General features: G+C 36.7%; 1 long non-coding RNA gene across 1 annotated transcript; it reads left to right on the top strand.

Annotated features, from left to right (window-relative positions):
• Window positions 1–9,129: 9,129 nt before the first annotated feature.
• On the top strand, window positions 9,130–12,794 carry LOC140147782 (uncharacterized). The gene is made up of 3 exons (XR_011858408.1): window positions 9,130–9,326; window positions 12,011–12,098; window positions 12,377–12,794. It is a non-coding gene; the product is annotated as an uncharacterized lncRNA (long non-coding RNA).
• The last annotated feature ends 14,436 nt before the right edge of the window (window positions 12,795–27,230 follow it).

Raw genomic sequence — 27,230 nt, forward strand, 5'->3', positions numbered from 1 at the left:
AATGCAGTAAATACACAATGGTTTTACTGAGACAAATGCAAAGGAAGCGCGAGAGAAAATCCAAATTTAATGCTAAAATTCAGTTCAAAAACAGACCAAAAAAAAGCTACTTGCAAAATTAATGTTTGTAAATCCTGGATGGTAACTGGTCAGTGACATTTTCTCACCGACTGCCATTATGTAGGCCCTATGTGTAGACTTGTGTTATAAAAACATTTCTCCAAATTGAATATAATTTGTTGTGTAATCAGCAGAGAGAATAAATGGGAACTTCTTTGATGTATTTATTATCGTTAATATATAATATTAGTAATAGGGGTCCAAGAGTTTAACCTTGTGGTACACCAGAGCTTATATTTTAAAACCTAAAATTTAATAACATAATTCATAAACCCTTTTTTCAAACGTTGACGTAATATCATCGTAAGGACAACTTGTTGCTGTTTCTTGGTAGGTTCCATATAAAATGTCAATCCACTTCTTGAAAGTACACGTGCATATCTGGTTCACTAATGTATTTCACTAATACATTTAATTGACTTGTCATTATTTTCAATTACCTACAGCTCCATGAAAGTACACACTAGGATCACTGATGTCATTAAGTTTAGGGTATTATGATCAAACAATGCAAATTAGAAAGCAAACATGAATACAAACGCTACAAAAATGCATAAAATGCAAACAGGTGCCTGCAATTGCACGAAATTAATATCTGTAAAATGTAATAATTATTTAAAATGTCATTCCATTTAATTGAATTATCATTTTTTACAACTCGATGAAAGTACACAGAACCTCTTTATTAAATGTTGAATGAAATGTGCACGTGTCCCTACCATCACTTAACATGTACCGTAAAATTCTTAAAATGTTAAGATTTCTGCAACTTAAGTGATGCAAAGGTGCATAAGTTGTCGGCAAATTGTATAAAAAAAGTTGCATACAAATTTCATTACAAAAGGTTAAACACACTGTTCATGTTTTGGCCATTTTCTTAACTTCATTGGCACTGAGGTAGAATGGTGCACCCAAAGTTTTATTATTGTCCCTGGTCTTGTATAAGTAGAGGAAACATTACTTTGTTTTTATTTTCATAATTATTTACATTTACATTAAAAAATGTTCATTCTGTATAAAAGAAATGTACAAGTTTTTTTGTGAGCGGGTTTTTCAAATGCCGAAAGGAATGCGTGCAAATTAAAGTGGTGTGAATCACAAAATATCCAGTAAAAATTGGAGTTGGAGTTGGGTGAGGTATGAAGGACTTAAGCAATATAAGAAAATTAGTTTGAACCGAAAAAGGTATTGAAAGAACGTAAAAATCAACCTTGATTTAAGTTAAAGCAAGTTTCAGATCTCGTGTCTTTATTTCGCATTGTGTGCTCTCATTCAAAATACACGGTGCCTCGTGGACAAAAAGTTAAATTGGGTATCGCCGTAAAATGACTAATAAAATTAAACGGTAGCTGATGCGATTCACTTCAATTTTTCACAAAAGGTGAATCTTGAGGTTAACTTGGTTCTTACGTGAATATTGATTCGTTGACCTTTTGCACTTTTTTTTAACTCACCCTGTATATACGTTTAATACCCAAATGATTTGATGTGCCCATCATTAAGTGTCGATGTATTTAGTTTAGCGTAGAAAGTGTTCAATGTAGTATTTACCTCTATACTATGACCGTGTAAGCACCGAGAAGAGTTTAAACCGACTGATTTCACATGCATTTAGCAAATAAATAAAACAAACAATTTTTTAATAATTATCATATGTGACCCGGCAGCACAAATGAGCCGTAAATTCCCTAAATTGTATTCTGAGTTACGGTGTAAAATGTGTACGAAGGTCGTATTCATCGGTAACTTAAGCTGGCCCGACATCTGACTCATTTTGATAGTAAAAAACTAATCAATAATCCTATTGTTGAAGTGGATAATAAGCTTCTACCTTAGATGGCTATAGAACTTTTAATAGCTCTGGTCTTTGTTTGCTTTTGCTAAATCCTGTTCAAGTGGTGGGTTACCAGGCATTGTATTGTGTACAGGTATGCATAACCAACAATTAACAATGAGAGAACTTTCTTAAACCTCGTTGACTTGGGGATGATTTGAAATGACCGCTAATTATGACTGTTTGATATTTATTGCCAGCAATGTGGAAAAAGAGACACATGTATAAATGTAAAAAGCTATAATTTTGTTGAAAGAGCAAAGTTTAACAAACCATAACCCCGCTTCTGGATATCGTTTGAAGTCAAATCATATACCATTTTTAAGTTTATGATGTTTATTTTTTAAACACGAAATAAAACAAAATTGACCGGGAAGGAATTTACGGCTCATTCGCCGTGGACGGTCACATATGGTTAGTAGTGCTTTTTTCACTGATCTGGACTCCTCTCTACTAATACTTTGCAAATAAATAAATTATATGGTCCCATTCGGTGGTCCAAGTGTAAGTGTAAATAAATAAAAAATTATTTATAAGTTGCTTAAAATTGAAGGTTAAGTCATTCAAATTGTCATTGGGTAAAAAAACACGAAGAAACATCAGTATTGACGAAGTTGAAGCCCCATTCAAATACATGTAGCTAATTTATGTCCTGTCAGTATATAAATTACTGATTCATGTAAAATGCTTGATTTTGTCTTAAATCTATGACAATGATAAAGGTACCAAAATCTGAATTTTAATGATTTTTACGATCGTCCGAATAAGCAAATTTCTGAATGGGCCTTTAAAGGTTTCCTTGAGGAAAGTCGCGCTTTTAGCCTTTTTGACACTAATTTGGCCATAAGTATTGTAAATTGTGATTATAAAAAAGTCCCGATATTGAGCTAGAGGGATTACCAATCTGCCCCCATTACCAGGTATGCATGCCATTACAGGCTGCGCACTTGCTTTTTTGCACCACTTTTACTGTTGTCCCCGGTGGCATATCAGGGGTGCAGCAGCGATAAAAATGTTCCTGATGGTCATGATTTTTGACCTGTTTTACTGGGACAATTGCGCACGAAGCGCGCAAAGCCTTTCCATTTTACACTATTTTAGCCCAAACAAAGGTGATATGTTGTGGTAATTTGCAACATTACACTATCCCCCCCCCCCAATTTAAGGTGTTTAACCATTAAAAAAAAGAGGATGCATAGGGCAATTCTTGACAATTTCTGTCCGGTAGAGGGAACCTGTTGCGGATTTTCTCGTCCTGAGGCTTTCTCCCACGAGTGACCGAAAATTGGGATGAAAGAGTGTTGCCAGAGCCGTTGTGAGGCAATATTTGCTTTCTTGTAAAATGTATCATCTTCTTATTAATCGAAAAAGTGTATTATCATTACGTCGATTTTAAATAAACCTGTGCTAAACTTGATACATTTACTAACCGGTGTATTTCATGGACTACTATTCAGGCACGGAAGCAGTATGTACGAGTACGTCCAAGCCTGGGTCACAGAGGGCGAAGGTTTTATATGAATAGACCTAGTCGAGCCGTATAGCTCTAAGTTTTAGGGTTTTAACCACTGATTGTTCCCATCCGTCCTGGTTTTAAAATAGACCCAAATGGAAACAATCTTCTTGTGACACTCTTTTGGGTTGGGTTATCCAGGCTTGTCAAACAAATCAAATAAAAAAATGAACATTTTCGTATTAATACAAAGATTAATTTTGAAGAAATTCATTAGGTTTGTTTGATACAATTAACAGAATGTTCTTCTTGCCAAAACCAAATATATTTTACTGACCTGACAGTTCGGCCATCTTGGTCGAATGCTATCATCGGAGTGATGGTACTTGATTCTCTCTTCTGGTTGATTGTTCACCAACAGAGGGCGCACTAGCGCCCAGAAGTGGATCGAAACGTGACTGAGAAAATGGGCCCCCTCAAGAAAATCGCCTGGTACCGTAACCATCGCGTATTCTCATCACGTTGTAAGGATTTGCGCATTACACCACCGAGTTTACGCTTAAAATGCCCCAATATTGGTTCCCGGAAGCGTTAGTCATCAGGCGACCGATCATGTGACACGCAAAACAGAAAGCGAGTTTTCAAAATGGCGGCACCAACAAAAAGTGGAAAATTTACAACGCAATTCAGCCTCGATTAAGCGTCGCAATACCTAGCCCTACTAGTATAGGGCCTTTTGACTGTGTTGATCCAAAACCATGCTATATCATAAAACCTACCTATGTCCAGAGAGCTGCTGCCAGTGACTGCTAATTCCCCAGAAATAAACTTTTTTCTCGGGGACAGTGGTTAGTGGGTTGTGAGCTGTCACTGGGTTTTTAGCAGTTCTCAGTATTATCATGTATATAGCAAGGTGTATAGTATATACTGTGTAATAAAAAAAAGGCCCTGTGGTAGGGCTAGCAATACCCCCAGAGAATGTTGAACTAGGAGGTGAACAGCTCAAGAAATGGGTTATCAATCTTTCGAAACATAAGCTTACTAAACCGCAGGAAAGTGTGTTGGATAAGGGCTTGAATTTCTCGCCCGGCGCCGAGTAAGATTCCGTACGAGGATTATATTGTAGCGACGGAACTAGCGTGCCGTAAGCTTCCTAGCAATGAAGCTACCGGTCTTAGATCAGAAATTTCGGGGGCACTAAGAAATGCGCGACCCCTAAAATCTAACATTAGGGCAGAGGAAAGACGTGCCCTCAAAGATCTGAAAAAGGAGGATTCCATACTTAACTTACCAGCAGATAAGGGCAAATCCACAGTACTTATGGATACTTCAGAATATGAGGAGAAAATACAGGAATGTTATCGGATGAGCGTACATATACATGTATTATGAACAGTAATTGCCTTCCGACCCTACTCAACGCTACAAAAGAGATCTAGTAGCTCTTCTCAGTAGACTAAAAAAGGAGGATAAAATCAAGAAGTTTCAATATGATCTTCTATTTCCTACAGCAGAAAACATTCCTAGAATTTATGGCACTCCCAAAATTCACAAACCAGGTAATAAAGTGAGGCCAATTTTAGACTACACAGGGTCAATTGCCAAACGTCTAGAGCTTTAACCGACATATTATCGCCTTTAGTAGGAGGAACGGATCATCATGTTAAGAACTCTAAACATCTAGCCGAGGGCTTAGCGGAAGTCATAATAGGAGGAGGGTGAGATTTTCAATTCTCGATCACGATGTCGTCTCGCTGTTTACCAACACGCCGATTGATGAATCGTTTAATGTCATTAAGATCAGATTATAACAAGACAAGACTCTCAAAAACAGGACTTTACTCGCAGTAGAAGATGTCATCGATCTCCTACGGTTTGTACTCACCAGCAAAGATTTGGTGCAGCGGTGGGGAGCCCGGTGTCCCCGGTGGTTGTAAGTATTGTAAGTATTTATTTATTTTTCCACATCATCTACATTGACAACAACGTTAAACAACAAGCAAGAATATATAAAAACACGAAAAGACAAAAAAAGACGAGTAAAATGACATGGAGGAGATGATCAAAAGGCCATGAAGGCCAGAAGTGATCATCCCTAAGACATAATATAAACAAACATGATTTAAATAATGTTTATGTCACCACAGTGAATATAACATCATTGAAATGACATAAGCATCAGCATGATTAATGAATAAATATAGAATTGGCATACACAATTTGTAGATAAATTAAGACATTAATCGCTCTAAAGAAGCATGTACATGAATTTACATACAAGTTTGATTTAATAAATATTTTTTAAATTGATTTCTAAAAGTTTTAACATTCATAGCATTTTTTAATTTGAGAGGAAGGTCATTCCAAAGGGAAGGCCCTGATGTCCTGACACCTTTGCTCGCAAAGTTTGTTTTTCTTTTCTGCATATCATAATCATCGTTTTTCCTAGTTTTGTGGCTATGAATTTCATGTCTTTTACAAAAGTATTCCTTAAATATGTTTGGCAAGTCATCATTAATATGTTTGTACATAAGTACACCAAGTTCCAATTTATAAGATTCATATACATTCAATATATTTAGATCAATGAATAATGGTCTGCTATGGTGCCTAAAACTAGTTTTACATATATTCCTAACAGCACGTTTTTGAAGTTTAAAAATTCGATCCAAATGTGTTTTACATGCGTTTCCCCACGCTATAATGCCATAGTTTACATATGGTAGAACAAGTGTACAATAAAGGGTATACAATACATGTCTTGGTACAAAATGTTTCAGTTTATTGATAATTCCAATATTTCTGGATATTGTCATTGAAACTCCCCGTATTTGGTCCTTCCATGTTAAGTTTTCATCAATTTGAACTCCGAATTTGGGTTGCGAATTTATATATGGAGTTTTTAGAACAACAAGCCGTTGTGACCGCGGCTCTGGAAACGGTATGGCGATGATATTTTGGAGATTGTCAAGGAGAATCAGGTTAATAATTTAACCTCTCATTTGAATCAGACCGACCCCACGGACAATATCAAGTTCACCTGTAAGAAAGAGTGAGGGTCAATACCGTTTCTTGATACACTCATCGTCCGCCAACCCGACGGTTCTGTCAAGCTGCTGGTTTATAGGAAAGCAACGCATACAGTCCAGTACCTCAATTTCGCTTTGCATCATCCGATACATCATAAGCTAGTTCACACGCTGTTGGATAACATGAACTGTGTTGTTACAGAAAGGAAAGATACTTTGCAAATAAATAAATTATATGGTCCCATTCAGTGGTCCAAGTGTAAGTGTAAATAAATAAAAAATTATTTATAAATCGCTTAAAATTGAAGGTTAAGTCATTCAAATTGTCATTGGGTAAAAAAACACGAAGAAACATCAGTATTGACGAAGTTGAAGCCCCATTCAAATACATGTAGCTAATTTATGTCCTGTCAGTATATAAATTACTGATTCATGTAAAATGCTTGATTTTGTCTTAAATCTATGACAATGATAAAGGTACCAAAATCTGAATTTTAATGATTTTTACGATCGTCCGAATAAGCAAATTTCTGAATGGGCCTTTAAAGGTTTCCTTGAGGAAAGTCGCGCTTTTAGCCTTTTTCACACTAATTTGGCCATAAGTATTGTAAATTGTGATTATAAAAAAGTCCCGATATTGAGCTAGAGGGATTACCAATCTGCCCCCATTACCAGGTATGCATGCCATTACAGGCTGCGCCCTTGCTTTTTTTGCACCACTTTTACTGTTGTCCCCGGTGGCATATCAGGGTGCAGCAGCGATAAAAATGTTCCTGATGGTCATGATTTTGACCTGTTTTACTGGGACAATTGGGCACGAAGCGCGCAAAGCCTTTCCATTTTACACTATTTTAGCCCAAACAAAGGTGATATGTTGTGGTAATTTGCAACATTACACTACCCCCCCCCCCCCAATTTAAGGTGTTTAACCATTAAAAAAAAGAGGATGCATAGGGCAATTCTTGACAATTTCTGTCCGGTAGAGGGAACCTGTTGCGGATTTTCTCGTCCAGAGGCTTTCTCCCACGAGTGACCGAAAAATTGGGATGAAAGAGTGTTGCCAGAGCCGTTGTGAGGCAATATTTGCTTTCTTGTAAAATGTATCTTCTTATTAATCGAAAAAAGTGTATTATCATTACGTCGATTTTTAAGTAAACCTGTGCTAAACTTGATACATTTACTAACCGGTGTATTTCATGGACTACTATTCAGGCACGGAAGCAGTATGTACGAGTACGTCCAAGCCTGGGTCACAGAGGGCGAAGGTTTTATATGAATAGACCTAGTCGAGCCGTATAGCTCTTAGTTTTAGGGTTTTAACCACTGATTGTTCCCATCCGTCCTGGTTTTAAAATAGACCCAAATGGACACTCTTTTGGGTTGGGTTATCCAGGCTTGTCAAACAAATCAAATAAAAAAATGAACATTTTCGTATCAATACAAAGATTAATCTTGAAGAAATTCATTAGGTTTGTTTGATACAATTAACAGAATGTTCTTCTTGCCAAAACCAAATATATTTTACTGACCTGACAGTTCGGCCATCTTGGTCGAATGCTATCATCGGAGTGATGGTACTTGATTCTCTCTTCTGGTTGATTGTTCACAACAGAGGGCGCACTAGCGCCCAGAAGTGGATCGAAACGTGACTGAGAAAATGGGCCCCTCAAGAAAATCGCAAGAAAATCGCCAGGTTTCGCCTGGTACCGTAACCATCTCGTATTCTCATCACGTTGTAAGGATTTGCGCATTACACCGCCGAGTTTACGCTTAAAATGCCCCAATAATACCGGGAGAACGAGGGATATTGTTCAGAATGCTCTTCAACAACTTGATCGCGAGAGGATCAGAGTTACCACAAATAAGATCAGTAAGCGAATTTAGAGACTGAATTAAATTCCCGGTTCCCGGAAGCGTTAGTCATCAGGCGACCGATCATGTGACACGCAAAACAGAAAGCGAGTTTTCAAAATGGCGGCACCAACAAATAAGTGGAAAATTTACAACGCAATTCAGCCTCGATTAAGCGTCGCAATACCCCCAGAGAATGTTGAACTAGGAGGTGAACAGCTCAAGAAATGGGTTATCAATCTTTCGAAACATAAGCTTACTAAACCGCAGGAAAGTGTGTTGGATAAGGGCTTGAATTTCTCGCCGGCGCCGAGTAAGATTCCGTACGAGGATTATATTGTAGCGACGGAACTAGCGTGCCGTAAGCTTCCTAGCAATGAAGCTACCGCTCTTAGATCAGAAATTTCGGGGGCACTAAGAAATGCGCGACCCCTAAAATCTAACATTAGGGCAGAGGAAAGACGTGCCCTCAAAGATCTGAAAAAGGAGGATTCCATACTTAACTTACCAGCAGATAAGGGCAAAACCACAGTACTTATGGATACTTCAGAATATGAGGAGAAAATACAGGAATGTTATCGGATGAGCGTACATATACATGTATTATGAACAGTAATTGCCTTCCGACCCTACTCAACGCTACAAAAGAGATCTAGTAGCTCTTCTCAGTAGACTAAAAAGGAGGATAAAATCAAGAAGTTTCAATATGATCTTCTATTTCCTACAGCAGAAAACATTCCTAGAATTTATGGCACTCCCAAAATTCACAAACCAGGGTCCTATTTCATAAAGCTAGACTTAGGATTCATCCTAAGTAACTCTTCCTAACTTATTTAGGAAGAGTTCCAATACAATTCATCCTAAGTCAGGACTTATGATTGATCCTAGGATAGGAAGAATCCTATTTTGATTCTTCCTAAATATAAAAACAGTATGCCATGTATTTGTGGAAGAAGCTAATTTGCATATTCATGAGTTTGCTCATCAGAGAAGAAACCAAGATGGCCGCTTTTTCAATGTGCACACAAAAGTGAAAATGGTGAGTAAATTGCCTCAAATCATGGCTTATATGTATGATTTGGGGATTTTTCTTCATTTTTCTGCTAGTAAATGACATTATTTTACCTATGTGCTTTTGTCTGGCCATAAAAATGTCAGAAAACGTGAAATTTTAAAGGAAGTAAATCGGCGTCTGTGAGCTTCTGTGGAGGCACACGAAACCCTATGCAAACGTATAGGGGTAAACTTGAGCTTTTTAATGTCTTCACGGCAGACTCGTATTTATTGAATAGGCCTTTATTTTTGCCTAGACAGTTTACCATACACATCACGGTCAGGAATTGTGAAGTTTTTAGTCAGTAAATTGCGATAGGGAATAGGGGGGAGTAATTTAAAATATTATTTATAGGCTAGGGCTAGGCATGCCAATGCCATGCATAATTTTGTACTTGTAAGGGGTGGTGCAATAATTATGTGTACCCCCCGGGGGGTGAATTATAGGGGGGGGCAAAGATTTTTTGGCAGGCCAAAAGGGGGGAGCAAACATTTTTTGGCAGGTCAAAAGGGGGGGTCAAGCGATTTTTGGCAGGTCGAAAGGGGGCAAGCAATTTTGGCACAGATATTTTGGGCACTGTTTCTATATTACGCCCTAAAAGGCTTAGGAAAACGTTAGGAACACGTTCAAATATGCAAAATTTCCTGCTCGCTACGCTCGCACTATATGATAAGACAATTTAAGGTTTTAAATTCGGGTTCCCCAAAATCTTGCATGTGTAAGGGGGGGCAAAGATTTTTGGCACATCAAAAGGGGGGCAAAGGTTTTTTGGCACGTCGAAAGGTGGGGCAAAAAAGATTTTTTGGCACGGCCAGAGGGGGGGGGCAAGCGATTTTGGCAGACCATTTTGAGAATTCACCCCTGGGGTACACATAATTATTGCACCACCCCTAAGTTGTAGGGAGTACCAAATTCCTTTTCAATCATGCATGTACTGCCATGTCCCGACTATTGTTCCACCGATAGCGTTCACACGTACAATGAGAACTGTTATCGATATTTTAGGGGGCTGGCATTTTCTTCGGAAGGGGGGTCCCAAATATGTCGGTGACCGGAGTCAATTTTTATGACCCCCCTATCGCGGGCAAAAATTTTTTATCGCGGGTCGAAAAATTTTATGACCCCCTTCCAACTACACAGACTCAAGAAAAATTATTCATTGCCGGAACTAAGGCACGGAGCGCGTCAAAACTTAAAAGTGAAGAAAGTGTGTGGAGCGCGGTAAAATTTTTATTGTAAGTGTAAAGAAGGCGCGCGGAGCGTGTACAAATTTTGCATAGATTGTACGCACATTTCGACTGCGAAGTTAAAGAATGCGCGCGCAGCGGGCGAAAATTTTAAATCACCAGCCCTTAATAATTATATAACCCCCCCTATTTTGGGTGTTAAAAAAATTATAACCCCCCTATTTTTGGTCTGAAAATTCTATGACCCCCAGTATTTTTTGGGACCCCCCTTCCGAAGAAAATGCCAGCCCCTTAGGCCTTGTAAAGTTTTGAGTAAAAGCAACAGAACATTGAAATCAATTAAAATTCTCACCTTCAATTTTATTGAGAGTTTTAGTTTAGGCTTTGTAAAGCCCCGGTGGGGCTACTCAACTTGCAATACTGACCGTACGATCATTACCAAAATTGAGGAAAAAGGGTCATTTTAGGGCTTGTCCATGGACAAAATTGTCTGTGAAATTGGAAAAATAGGGTGTTTTAGCACACAAAGGTCAGCGAAATTGAAATAAAGGCCAAGGGGTTCTTATTATTTTCTCCCGATCCAGTGGATAGCTGGCCAGATAAATAAATCACAGGAATAAATTTGGTTTCCTACTTCGTACTCAATCCCGTGATCAATATTGTTCTCGGTTCTATTTCATGCGTAGCCTTAGCATAGTTTTGGAGAAATTTTGCAATAATAATTGTTTGGTTTATTTCATGCTGTCAAAAACACCCAACGCCAACGGGTGTAAAGCTTTAAGTTTAAGAGGCCTAAAAATCTTGATAAAATTTTATATTTCAATGTTCCATAAATTAAAAGCTATGGCACATTGAAATCAAGGATTTTATCAAGATTTTTAGGCCTCTTACACTTAAATTTTTTCAACAGTAGAATTTTAAACCCGTAAAGGTTTACAAGGGCTCAAGGCCTAAAATTGAAATTGATAATCTTAATTGATTCCAATGTTCCGTAGCTCTTACGCAAAGCTTTACGAGCCCTAAAATCATCAGTAAAATCAAGAATTTTATTGAGATTTTAGGCCTCGTAAACCTTTATGAGGCCTAAAATCTTGATAAAATTGAAATTAAGAATTTTAATTGATTTCAATGTTCCGTAGCTTTTACGCAAAGCTTTAGGAGGCCTAAAATCTCGATAAAATCCTTGATTTCAATGTGCCGTAGCTTTTACGGGAACAGTAAAATCAAGAATTTTATCGAGATTTTAGGCCTCGTAAAGCTTTACTAGGCCTAAAATCTTGAAAAATCCTTGATTTCAATGTGCCGTTGATTTTAAATTGCTTGTGTGGACATCAGCACATGAGTGAACACTGGCGATTAGAAGCTGAGCCCAATGACCCAGTGGGCAACTGGCAGTCGAGTTTTGAAGCTGCCCCTAATAAAGTTTGATTTCTTTTTTTAAATTAACTGATCATAATGCTTAATTGTGTGTTTGATTTGCAGTTGATGCTGGTTATCAATGTGTTAAGTGGATTGGTTTGATTTCTATGAAGAGTCTGTGAAGACGCAGTGGTCAGTGGATCTGTCAATGGTAAGTAGAATAATGAATGCCAACAGCAAACCCATGCAGATAAAAGATAACAGAGAATTTAGAACTCTTTATTTACATGTAATGATGAAATCAACAATATGAAGAATGTTGGAGAATTGGGGTAAAATCGCTTGTAAAAATTTACCTTGTATTTTTTTTCAGTATCAGGTCCATGATTTAAATCAAAATTATTTTTAAAATTTAAAGAAATTCAAAATTCAATTCCATTTAATTCACACTTTTTAATATGTTCTTACTATTTTTGTCTTATTTTACAGGGGCATGATTTAAAAATCAACCTTGCGGCTGCCATGGTTGCAGGAGAAACAACACAATTTGTGACTCAAGAGACTGATCATATTCTTGATGATTATTCAATCTACATGTCCCGGCTACATGACTGGTACAAAGTAAATTCTTTAAATGACACTATAAATATCAGTATAAAGATTGGAAAAATTTATCTCTAAAATTGGAAGTAAATGGCAATACATATTACCTGACTATCTTTAAGATGGACTAGAACTTAAAGTTACAAATGTTATATAATTTACAATTGCAAAATGCACCTACAGGTAAGTGCAATAACACGGTTCATGTCCATGGTTACATGAAAAAATTGTTGTGGTATTCTCTCAAGTGGCAGAGCAATTAGGGGCTGTGCAATAATTATGAGCACTGGTGGGAGGGTAATTTTTTTTTTGGGGGGGGGGGGAGATATTTTTGGCGGGCCAGGGGTAGAAATTTCTGGCAAGCCGAGGGGGGGGATTTTGACATTCATGGGGCTGTGCATGTGCAATAAAATTTCCGAACGGCTCTACAAAAATCACTTGCCCCCTCACGGCCTGCCAAAATCGCTTGCCCCTCTCAGCCTGCCAAAAAATCTTTTCCCCCTCCCCCCTTGTTCAAACCTTCATTGGTCTAGATACATGTTGCGAGTGCAGCGAGCAGGAAAATTAGCATATTTAAGCATTTCCTTTTTTGGTGCTCCATGAATATGCCAAAAATCGCTTACTACCCCCCACTCGGCTTGTCAAAAATTGCACGCACCCTCCCTTTCAGCTGGCCAAAAATGTGTTGCCCCCTCCCATTTTACCCTCCCACCAAGGCTCATAATTATTGCACAGCCCCTAAAAACAGTACGGAAACACTTAAATATGCAAATTTGTCCATTTTATACAGCAACACCATGATTTCTTAAGGATCTCATTTGGCAGGAAATTTTCACTCCTATCTTTTCTTTGAGTAAAATTTTAAAAGAATGGCACTCAGTATTATTTTGAAAATTGAATAGCTTTTTGATGGAGGAATTGTTGTTTTTACTAGCCGTGTGAACGGTAAGGCAGGTTCAATATTTTGAGTTGTGGATGCTGAATCATGCTGGCGCATTTGCGGTAGGCCTATCCATTAAGGCAAAATATTGGACATTACAGTTGATGATAGTAAAAACAGAAATCTATATAGTTTATTCTCATTCTTAGTCAATTGAGAGGGGGTCCATTGGTCTTTGACACTGGTGTAGGAGGTCCCCGATCCAACACTAAGGCCACTAAGATTAGAATATGTGTATGTCTTCCTCCAATCCTCGTACAGAATTACTACATGAAGGTCCATGTCTATTAAACGGGGTCTGCGGCAATCATAACATTATGCCTTATATGTTAGAAAAATAATTATCAAGCATGAATCACATGGTTTTATTTGAAACAAACTCATAATTGACCATAAAAACAAATAAAAACAGTCGGCTCTCAATACGCGATATTCAAAATTCCCGCACCAAAATTATCTAAGTGCAATGACGTAATGGTTACTAATTGTGCTCCATTGTCGTCCGCCTTCATTGTATTACTGAGACGTCATTGCACTCGACGTTTTTATGGTCAATATGAGTTTGTTTTAAATAAAACCATGTGATTCATGCTTGATAATTATTTTTCTTATATATAAGGCATAATGTTGTGATTGCCGGAGACCTCTTTTAAAGAGGAACCCCCGCCAGAGCAGTTCTTCTGGGGTGAACCAAACCTGCCTGGTTATCAAATTAATCAGTGACAAGGTCATCTCTGAATTTGATAGGTGTTAATTGATGCAATTGCCAATAACATTAAAACATCAATTATCCCTTGTCAAATTCAGAGATAACCTTGTCACTGATTAATTTGATAACATGGCAGATTTGGTTCACCCCAGAACTGCTCTGGTGGGGCTTCCTCTTAAAGGTTATCATAACAATCAAAATGTGAAGCAAGTTTGTAGTGAACGTTTATGCAATAAACAAAATGATTTCCAAAATGTACTTATGATTTAAAGTTGCATTATGTTTTGTGTGTTTTAGTGTTTTTGATAATTGGTATAAAAACTACCGTATTTCGTCAAATAAACGCCCCCTGGGGCGTTACATTTTCCCAAAGGGGGCGTTTATTAGAGGTCATTTTTAGCACGACAATTCCTGTTAAAATCATTAGGTAAGCTTAAAAGTCACGCTAAAATGACGAACTATGACCTTTTGACACTGACTTTTGGTTCACTTCCGGGTTTCGGATGCAGATTTTCGCCATTTATTGCTGCTATTATTGACCATGTGAGCAACTTGGTAAGCTTACTGACACAAGATAGCATGGAAATATCGGAATTTTTGAAACATCTTGGTTGAAAAAAGTGGTGGGGGCGTTTATTTGAGGGGGGGCGACTATTTGACGAAATACGGTAGTTAAGGTTATAGGCCAAATCACCCACCACTAATTGCAACAGAATCCATTTTGCATGCATTGCATCCATCTCCCAAAAGCTAACACAAAAGCATATCAAAAGTCCCCAAAAATTCAAGTAGTGGAACAGTGCCTAATTTGCATAAATCCAAAATGGCCGTTTATGCAGGGGGGGGGGTGAAATTTCAAATTTGGTCAATTTTTGCTAAAAACCACAATGTATTCCTCTCGTCATAAGGATTCAGAAATAGTATAGTTTGACCTATCTCAGATCTACATTTCTTGAGTTACACGGGAAAAGCTTAATATATGAGGTATTGTTGGTAAAAAAAAAAAAAAAAATTGATTTTCATTATCTGAATCAATATATTATTGAAAAATAACACTTTGGTGTTTTGCAAAAGTTCATTCTACAAATCATATGCTTTGAAAACTTGCTTAATTTATTGTTGTTTAAATGAGTTATGTACGTTTTACAAAAGTGTTGTTGTTTCAGCCCTCCCAGCAAACACAAAAACATTTTTAAAACGTTTTAAATAAGTTATATTTTGGCTTTTGGTTTAGGTAAAAACGTTTTAATAACATTTTGGATTTATGCAAATTAGGCACTGTTCCACTACTTGGACTTTTGATATTTTCTTTAATAGGCCTATACTTTTCTGAAATGAATGGTGATTAAATGGTTTCTGTTGCAGTTAGTAGTGGGTTAAACCCTGAATTTCCTTAATTTGATTGGCCTATTAAAGAAGCCATCCCACTTTTGGGTTCAAGTTCCTCTATGTGAATTATGTTCTGTCTCATCATCAAAGTGAAGTATGTCAGTTCCTCTGTTATGTGGAGTACTGACCAAGTACTAGATGCAGTAGATGAAGTTTTGAATGAGAAAACGGACATTTTGATGGTTAGCTATAATCAACCTTGACATACCTGTAAAGTTTCAGATTTGAATTCCTGAAAATAACGGAGTTAGACTAATTTTTTACCAAATCTGTGGATTTTAAACACGTTACCATGGCAACAGAAGATAACGAAAACATGTTTCAATTTACTCTACTGTTTATGGTTAGCTATTATCAACCTTGACATACCTGTAAAGTTTCAGATTTGAATTCCTAAAAATAACGGAGTTAGACTAATTTTTTACCAAATCTGTGGATTTGTAACATGTTACCATGGCAACAGAAGATAGCGAAAATTTTTGTTTCACTTTATTTTACTATATATGGTTATCCTTTATCAACCTTGACACACCTGCAAATTTTCAGGTTCGTTATTCATAAAAATAACGGAGTTAGACTAATTTTTACCAAATCTGTGGATTTTAAACATGTTACCATGGCAACAGAAGATAGCGAAAATATATGTTTCCCTTTTTTTACAATATATGTATAGCTTTATGTTTCACTTTACTCTACTGTTTATGGTTAGCTAGTATCAACCTTGACATACCTGTAAAGTTTCAGATTTGAATTCCTGAAAATAACGGAGTTAGACTAATTTTTTACCAAATCTGTGGATTTGTAACACGTTACCATGGCAACAGAAGATAGCGAAAATATATGTTTCACTTTTTTGACTATATATGTATAGCTTTGATCAATCTTGACACCCCTGCAAAATTTCAGGTTCGAGTTCCTAAAAATAACGGAGTTAGACTCATTTTTTACCAAATCTGTGGATTTTAAACACGTTACCATGGCAACAGAAGATAACGAAAACATATGTTTCAATTTACTCTACTGTTTATGGTTAGCTATTATCAACCTTGACATACCTGTAAAGTTTCAGATTTGAATTCCTAAAAATAACGGAGTTAGACTAATTTTTTACCAAATCTGTGGATTTGTAACATGTTACCATGGCAACAGAAGATAGCGAAAATATATGTTTCACTTTTTTTGACTATAGATTATAGGTTTGATCAATCTTGACACCCCTGCAAAATTTCAGGTTCGAGTTCCTAAAAATAACGGAGTTAGACTCATTTTTTACCAAATCTGTGGATTTTAAACACGTTACCATGGCAACAGAAGATAACGAAAACATGTTTCAATTTAATCTACTGTTTATGGTTAGCTATTATCAACCTTGACATACCTGTAAAGTTTCAGATTTGAATTCCTAAAAATAACGGAGTTAGACTAATTTTTTACCAAATCTGTGGATTTGTAACATGTTACCATGGCAACAGAAGATAGCGAAAATATATGTTTCACTTTTTTTGACTATATATGTATATCTTTGATCAATCTTGACACCCCTGCAAAATTTCAGGTTCGAGTTCCTAAAAATAACGGAGTTAGACTCATTTTTTACCAAATCTGTGGATTTTAAACACGTTACCATGGCAACAGAAGATAACAAAAACATATGTTTCAATTTACTCTACTTTTTATGGTTAGCTATTATCAACCTTGACATACCTGTAAAGTTTCAGATTTTAATTCCTAAAATAACGGAGTTAGACTAAATTTTTTACCAAATCTGTGGATTTGTAACATGTTACCATGGCAACAGAAGATAGCGAAAATTTTTGTTCCACTTTATTTTACTATATATGGTTATCCTTTATCAACCTTGACACACCTGCAAAATTTCAGGTTCGAGTTCCTAAAAATAACGGAGTTAGACTCATTTTTTACCAAATCTGTGGATTTTAAACATGTTACCATGACAACAGAAGATAGTGAAAAATATAAGATTCACTTTATTTTACTATAGATGGTAAGTTTATATCAACCTTGACATATCTGCAAAGTTTCAGATCCAAGTTTCAAAAAATACCGGAGTTAGACTCATTTAAACCCTTTTCCCCCTTGCTTTTCATCAAAATCACAAAAATCATGTTTTTTTGACGTTTTAGCTAAGATAGGGACTCTAGGAAGAATCCCCTAAAGTTAGGACACCTCCTGACCCCTTCCTAAGTTAGGAAGAAACTTAGGAAGGATATTCTTCCTAAGTTGCTTTATAATATAGAAGATAGGATCAATCCTAAAGTTAGGAAGAGTTCAAGACTTAGGAAGAATCAATTCATCCTAAGTCCCACTTAGGATGAATCCTAAGTTTTATGAAATAGGACCCAGGTAATAAAGTCAGGCCAATTTTAGACTACACAGGGTCAATTGCCAAACGTCTAGAGCTTTAACCGACATATTATCGCCTTTAGTAGGAGGAACGGATCATCATGTTAAGAACTCTAAACATCTAGCCGAGGGCTTAGCAGAAGTCATAATAGAGGAGTGAGATTTTTAATTCTTACGATGTCGTATCGCTGTTTACCAACTCCTCGATTGATGAATCGTTAAATGTCATTAAGATCAGATTACAACAAGACAAGACTCTCAAAAACAGGACTTTGCTCGCAGTAGAAGATGTCATCGATCTCCTACGGGTTGTACTCACCACCACCTATTTCTTGTTTCGAGGAAAAATCTACAAACAAAGATTTGGTGCACGCGAATTTATATAATGGAGTTTTCAGAACAACAAGCCGTTGTGACAACCCCATTAGACTGTAAACCGTGGCTCTGGAAACGGTATGGCGATGACATTTTGGAGATTGTCAAGGAGAATCAGGTTAATAATTTAACCTCTCATTTGAATCAGACCGACCCCACGGACAATATCAAGTTCACCTATGAGAAAGAGTGAGGGGTCAATACCATTTCTTGATACACTCATCGTCCGCAAACCTGGCGGTTCTGTCAAGCTGCTGGTTTATAGAAAAGCAACGCATACAGGCCAGTACCTCAATTTCGCTTCGCATCATCCAAAAGCTAGTTCACACGCTGTCGAATAACATGAACTTTGTTGTTACAGAAAAGAACGATGTAGAACAGGAAGAAGACGAAATCAAACGCGCCCTCAAACAGTGTGGCTACCCGGAGTGGACGTTTAATCAAGTAAAACGTAACATGGACAATAAACAGGTGAAGAAATCGAGTAAGAACAATGATTCCACAGAGAGAAATAAAGAGCTTGTTATCATTCCTTATATTGAGAAATTCTCAGAAACGACCACTCGCATTATGCATTTTTAGAAAGCATAACATTTCCACCGCGATACGCCTTCATACTACCCTGAGGAAAGTAGCTAAAAGTAAAGGAATCTTTACTAGACAAACCAGGAAACAGGAACGATCCAAATCAACGATCGCAGAGCACGCAGCTCAACATAATCGCAAAAGTTATCGACAAGTAATGTGATCTGGGGGCACGCCGCATCAAAGAATCCATGTGGATAAGAAAGAGAGTTCCAAACACCATGAACAGAGATGAGGGGGTCCATTTTCTCAGTCACGTATATGATCCACTTCTGGGCGCTAGTGCGCCCTCTGTTGGTGACGAATCGACCAGAAGGAAGGATCAAGTACCATCACTCCGATGATGGCTTTCGACCAAGATGCCGAAACGGTCAGGTCAGTAAAATATATTTAATTTTGGCAAGAAGACCATTCTGTTAATTAACGATTAATCACAGACGACTGCACCTGCATGGCTCATGTCGGTCGGAGGCCTTCGATTTGTCAACAAAAATGTATTACAAGTGTGTCCCGTGTGTGTATTTTGAGAAACAATAAAAGTAATTGTCACAGGTTGACTATAAGTTCAACATCACATTACAATAAAAAATACCTCGGGGGAGTTTTATGAGCCAAGTATTAGTCAGCTGCCGTCTAATGACACGTCAGCACTTTGTTGTATTGCTTGTTATGTATTGTTCATTCACATTCAGCTTCTGGATAATATGCAGCCGGGGAGGTATAAATGTAGGCATAGGTTACTTTCTTTTAAAACAAATAGGTAAAAATAATCGATATCCAAAATATCCTCTGAACAACAAAAGCAACAATAATGCAATACAATAATGACAAATTGACGATTTGAATACAACGCTGTACAAGTAGGGCTACATGAATGATTATTTCATACCTGAATTATAAGGACATTAATGATAAGATTCCTTATGTTAAACTAATTGCAAGTCACGCTTCCTTCTCCACTTTGTTTATAATAGATGGAAATATTTTCGGGTTGGTAAGCTTTAAAGCAAATTAACCCCATGAAAGTAAGAAGTAACTAAAATTGACTGATGTCTATATGTCTGGAACGAAATACCTCAAGAAGGTGATTTCCAAACTCCTTATCGTAACTCAATGTAAATCAATGTTGAACTATAGTCAATGAGTTAAGCGTCTCAATCAATTATACAGTTTGTCCCAATAAAATGACCGGGTATCATCATTTATTTACTCCAGAAGTAAGCATTAGAATCACACAATTTAAAACGGAACTTATATATAGCACAATTCGTTTTAAACATATTGCAAATGGCGTTGTTTTCGGTTCAGTTGTTACAAATAAACAAACGATTAGGTAACGCATATTACTATGCAGCTAATCCCATGTTTGACCATGAACTTCCTTATACACGCTCATTCTGATCAGAGTGTTGGATATGGTACACTTAGAACAGAAATAAAGATCTACATAAGGAGCAAACTAAAGAAATTGTGAAGGCCATTTGAGGTGTCAGGAAGTATTCAAATTTTCATATGATCTATTAGCCGCCCGTCGTCCAGCTTTTAACAAAACGTTCGTGGCGCATCTCAAGGAGCTGTAAAATTCTCGAGGCGCTGTAAATTCTCTTCTTTCGCGGGGTAAAGTGATGTATCTCGTGGTATTCGCTGTCGTAGTGCACGTTAGTAACCATTGGTTACTGCTCCAAGCCTGAGCTCATTATATACACATGTTCCGAATTTTGATATGCCATAGGCTTTGTGTTGTGATCATTTCAATCAGTGGTTCGTAACAAAAAAAAGCGTGATCCAGTTGACCTAGCAACGGTCATATTCTAACGTGCAGCGAATATGGCTGTAAACTCGTAGTATGGTGTGGTAAACTCGAGGTGTAATTATAGCGCTGTAATCTCGAGGTGTAGCGCGCTACGCTCGTCATGGTGCTGTAAACTTGAGGGGGATTTGTCTTGTTGGGAAACTACCCACATACATGCACCCGGGATCAATCTGTTGGGCATACCTTAGATTTCTACCATGCCGATCTCCTTTGGTTTTGGTAGCATTTGAGAATGTTTAGCAGACGCTTGCAAATCCCTGGAAACCTGACATGAGCTATATTGTGAAATGGGTTACATAATCATCGTTTTTCTTTGTAGCCATTGAACCGAATTGAACGCAGTTATTACTGACATAAGAAATACATGTACAATAAGTTCCTTTTTTAATTTTGTGATTCTGGTGTGTAGTTTTGGAGTTACAACAAAAATAAAGCATCTGGTACTTTTTATTAGGACACACTGTTTAATTTTAAATTCATTTACCCTTAGATGTTATATAGAGTTTGTCAATAGTTGTTTTTTTATAAAACACTCGGTTTTCTCACGTGTGATAGTCGGTTCTCCACGTTATGACAAATGTGGTTACTGACGCTAGCATATTTTGAGCTAACAATTGCCCAGAGCGATCGGATGTGCTGCGTATTTTTCCCCTTTTTCAACATCTAGAATTAATTATATTGTGAAGAAAAATAAATTATATACATGTACTTACTTACATTGAATTTTCATATAACGCTTATTCTAATAGATTGTTGTACATAAATTCCTCTTTCATCGTAATATTCTCAATTTCTTCTTTAATTTTGCTAGCTAGAATGTTAATAAATATAAAAATGATTGCGATAAAAACCTTTCAGAAAAACAATAATACTTGAATTTACTGTTCATTGGCTCTGTGAAGTGCTTTGACAACAGAATGCAAACGTCAATATGTTATTGCTTGTCTGATGAGTCTATGGTTTTCATAGTGTACTAAGATTGAGTGGAAGTAATCCGCGCATAACAAAACACAGTTCATTAATCAGGTTGAAGTATAAACTTAACTAACATATTTTGACAAACCTCGCCTTGGGAATGAACCTTAAAAACTAATAGAGCCGCCAATAAGCCCTTTGAATATAAACAGTACGACAGCAACTTAGCTCACTTCCGGTAATTTTTACCGGCGTGACCTTTGCTGTTACGCAACGTAATGTTGTAAATCAGGTGGCAAATACAGTTTTTCAGAAAACATCAAAAAATGGAATACATGAGTGGTTTCTCCCTTCATTTCCATATTGAGCCCATAGATAAGATATGAAACATGAGTATAAGGCAAACAGTAACGTGTAAAAGTCCAATTATTGTGGAGAAAATGAATGTTTATTGTGCGCGAAGTAGCCTAAAAATGAGAAAAATGCATGTCACGATCACCAAAATGGTTATATCTGCAACTATGCGCCAACGCCGGTCGTATGCTTTTCTGTAATGATAGACATTAGCTAACTTGAGCTTGTATTAAATTTTCAGCGAAAATGATTGGTGGAACAATCGAGTCGTAGGTTGGAAAGTTGCTTTCAAAACGGCTTCCCCGCGCAATCGTGCGTGACCATAAGTGACCAGTGTCAGCAGGAAAATTAACAGCCGGCCTTGTCCATATAATCGATTAATAATTGTCAGGATCGTCCAGTTGACTACAGTGATATTTATTTATTCATACAAAATACTGCCCTGTCATACAAAATATCGAAGTCAATATAAAACGTAATTTCAAGCCATTTGACTGAACTTACAAACAGTTTATAAAAGATTATTGTTGAACGAGACACTGAATTAGAAATAACATTGCAAAAGGTACGAGAATAAGTTAGCAGGTTGTGATGGTCTAGTGGCTAAGTCCGTGCCTGAAGTGCGTGAGGTTGGAAGTTCGAACCCTACCATAGCGGGTTTTTTTGTTGTTGAAAATATTTATGATATTAGTAAACAACTTTCAGGAAGGTTTTCTGATCATTTGAAGCAGAAATAATGAGGTAAAATGAAAGAAAGCATTTTTTTTTATCTTGACCGCTTGTGGTGTTCTATTGAAGATAATTAAAGTTACTCTAGACAACGAAACGCTGATTCCAATTATGTGTATGTCTATGTCTGGGTATGGTGTAAGAACGGTATAAAAATTACAAATAATATTATGCCAAAATATCAGGTTTGAAATTCGTAAATTATGGCTGACGCTATCTTATTTTTTAATATGTAGGCCTACGCATAAAGAAAAACATTGCAAACGTGTTGCATAGAAATATTTTTAATTGATCATAATACTGACGGGCCTACACCATAGGCCTAACAGAACAAGAGAGAAAAAAAAAATCGAAATGCTGTAGGATTCGAACCTTCAACCTCTCGCACTTCAAACCACGGCGTCAACCACTAGACCATCACAACCTGCTGTAACATACTCGTATCTTTTGCAACCTTATTTCTCATTCAGGGACTCGATCAACAATAATATTTTTAAAACTGCTTTTAAGTTCAGTCAAATGAGGTGATATTACTTTTTGTATTGACTTCAATATTTTGTAAGTCAATGCAGTATTTTACTTGAATAAAGAAATATCACTGGAGTCAACTGGACGATTCTGACGATTATTATTCGATATAATGACAAGGCCGGCTGCTATTTTGCTAGTGACACTTGTCACTAACGGGACACGCACGATTGAGACACGGGCCGTTTTGAGAGTTTACAACCTACGACTCGATTGTTCCACCAATCATTTTCGCTGAAAATTTAATACAAGCTCAAGTTAGTTAATATCTATCATTACAGAAAAGCATAAGACCGGCGTTTGCTCATAGTTGTAGATATAACCATTTTGGTGATCGTGACATGCAATTTGTCTCATTTTCCCGGCCACTTTGGACATGTTCAAGCTTCTTTATTTTCAATATTATTCAACTTTTACTCGTTTTTTGTTCTTTGCACAAATGTTTGGTATCTTATCCGTGATCATGGTACACAATTTAAGCAAAAACGACCCGTGTCTCCCATTTCTGGAGCTATTTCGCTAAAACATGTTTGCCGGCCAAATTTTCAACATTTAGTTACGTAACCCGTGTTCACCAACCCGTAAAAAATTTCTATCGAACAAAAGAGGTCACGAAGTTGCCGTCGTACTGTAAAGTCCCTTAAGTTAAAATCGTTATCTTTTTTGCACTTTTATTACACGTGATAGGTGGGACAAAATAGGCATATGACGCTATATTAATATGAATAATATCAGTATCTCAGTGTAGATGGGAAAATATAAGTACATTATTAAATTATATTGACACTTTAAATAAGAGAACCGGAAAATTGAATTGAATTGAAATCTTTTTCAAAAACCAATAATGCTCAAATGTCCTTTCGACCATCCTATGACCTTGTGATCTTTTATGTTTGTCATACAATACTGCATAAATAATCAGGCTATTGCCATTTAAGATTCTATTCATAATGTCAATGTACCACTAACTGCAAGGGGATACAGTTAAAGAAATACTTTGGAATATTATTTTTTGACAATGCTAAAAATGTTAACAAAACGCATGACATCGGAGTACACCATTATAGAGACAATAGAGAATATTTTGAGGCACATCTTGTGCATACATATTTGAAGTAATATCATTCGTGGAGTTCAAAGTTCAATGTGAAATTCACACGCTATAGTTATGTACTTGTTTCAATAGGCTCATCAGTGAAGAATTAACACAAATGTCGTGTAAAGTTGAAATTGATGCCACTTTAAAAACATTAAAATCGTACGGTGAGGTGTTAAGAACCGTACTCGCTTACTTAACTCCATTGATTCAAGCTACCGGCCTACCTAATCAATTGAAACATGCCGGTTGGGGACCTACAATTTGTCATCAAATATGTATTCCATGTGTGTCTCGTGCGTATTTTGGGAATGAGGAAGAATGTTATTAACGTTAAAGCTATGGCATTGTAAGAGGTACCACAGATACAAGGAATCAAAAGTTTAGAGAACCATTACAGATTCTGTAGCCTCTTTAGATGACCAAAACAGTTTCTCAGAGTGATCAAATATCCTGTATTGGTTTCTTTTAAGAACAATTATGTGTTCTCCTGAGACGGCAAATAAAGAACCTTTTTTAAAATTTATTTTTCTAATAGCGCAGTCCTCGTTTGCGAATGGCGTGTTAACAAATAAAAAGAACATGAAGAACAATACATACTATGCTTGGTAATCTCTATCTTGTCTGGATAATGTTATTTCAAGAATTGCTACTATAAATGTAATATAAGCAAGCAATAATCCCATGACTTTATCAGGGAAAACAACTCCTACTAGTGCAATGCCACTAGTTCATGAACAATAAGTGTAAGCAAAACTACCTAATACCGACGCATTTTTATTTATTTTAATAACCATGATAACTGATTTGACACTACATTAGGCCCCATGTCACAAGGGAAAACGCGGGAATTCGCCTAAAATCGCAGACTCGCATAAAAACGCCAAATGTTTTGTTAAATCACCTAAATATTTCTAAAATCACCCAATTTTTTGTAAAATCGCCAAACTTTTTGTAAAATCACCATAATTTTTGTAAAATCGACGAAATTTTTGTAAAATCGCCAAATTTTTTGTAAAATCGCCAAACTTTTTGTAAAATCGCCGTATTTTTGTAAAATCGCCATAATTTTGGTAAAATCGCCGTTATTTTTATAAAATCGCCAAAATTTTAGTAAATTTGCCAATTTTTTGTAAAATCGTCATAATTTTTGTATAATCACCAAAATTTTTGTAAAATCGCCAACATTTTGGTAAAATCGCAAAAATTTTTGTGAAATCGTCAAAATTTTGGTAAAATCACCAAAATTTGGCTAACATCGCCTATATTTTGTCAAAATCACCAAGTTTTTAGATAAAATAGTCAACAATTCTATAAAACTGCCAAATATTATTGTCAAAACATGTGTTAATAACAATAAGAAAGCCAAGTCCGGTCCGAGTCCTGTCCAATTAAATCCATGTAAAATGATTATCGAAAAATGTCAAAATAGATCTCAAATTTGTTGACTTTACTTATTTGGCCATTTTCTAAATTAATTGGGGGCTCTCAAATCAGTGATCTGTCATATAATCCTAAATATCCACCAAATTATTGAGATTTATCTGTCACTGAGCAGAATCATATTATTGTAAACTATTGTAAATCATTAATGAAATAATTGATAATTAATTAAATGTATAATTTTATAAAATATTTGGGCATATAATAATATCTTGGAGTTCTGGAACTTTCCAATCCATTAAATACTCTTGAAAGAGAGAAACATGCACACTGGACCATACATATCAGCTCCCACTCAGTAAACTGGTACTCTTCCATAGGGCTATAAGGTGTCTGTAGTTTGTGTGTGCACACTACTAAGTGCACATTGTGTGGGACAATTTTGAAAAGATGTTTAGAATTAAAGGTGAATTTCTGTTAGTATTATCATTATTATGACGATGATGATAATGATGATGATTGATGATGATGTTATTTTTCTATAATGTACGTAGGTATTTGAATATATTGCAATTCATTATCCTGTATGCTGCACGCAGCCTACAGTCTGTCCACATAGAAGTTCAAAGTAAATAGACCTCGGAAACTGGAGGTATGAGAATAATTATTTCAGTGCAATGCTTCTTTGGCGCGCCAACTGCTGCGCGATTTGACCACGCTCTTTACGCATCACGCTCGCGTGTGACGCAAAGCATCGACCCCCAATGCCACAGATTTGGTTTGTACTTCTAAGCGGACAGACTATAGTGACACTTCTCCAGTCCCTGGGCGCAAGCCCGGGCGCAAGTTAACTGTGAGTTTACATGTAGTGTGCCACACCATAGACTCTGAAGACATGGCCACACACACAAATACCCCCACATGACTGCTGTCTGATACAAATGGTCTGATACATCCCTGTACATACAGTTTTCACCTTCAGGAGTTACCTGTTCATGGGTATGATCTTTGTGTACGGTTGGTCAGTGGTTGAGTTGAGTTGAGTCTTTGAAATGCCCCCCTCTGGTGGCACCGCCACTCCTCATTAGCAACTTTTCCCATCATAAAAATACACCCACCCACTGAGCCACACAAACTGTATCAAAAATGCACCTTACTTCTCATTGCCTGCATGGAGCCTTCGCTCGGCGCCCTTGCCCCTTCACACATTGGTGAAAAATTAATATAAGCACACAGTAGACTCACAATTATATACACACATCACAATTAAACCAACTGTATTCATGGTATTATGTGGTGCACATCAAGCAATAACACAAAAAGTCACAAGCAAAATGTCAAATAAAGCAAAATATTTTTGAGGATATACATGTACATGTAGGAACAAACTTAGCTGCTGAATTACATGTGAATGAATGCCCTCCCATAGCACTAGCAGGGGGTATCATCATTGTATCTTTCTGACAATTTTTGTCTGATGAGCAATCAGTTTTCACCAGTGAGCAGAACATTAATATTAATATTTTGTTCCCAGATGGCATTTTCTGTAAAATATTGAAT

Source organism: Amphiura filiformis, chromosome 3 (assembly GCF_039555335.1).
Source record: "Amphiura filiformis chromosome 3, Afil_fr2py, whole genome shotgun sequence".
Taxonomy (NCBI): Eukaryota; Metazoa; Echinodermata; class Ophiuroidea; order Amphilepidida; family Amphiuridae; genus Amphiura; species Amphiura filiformis.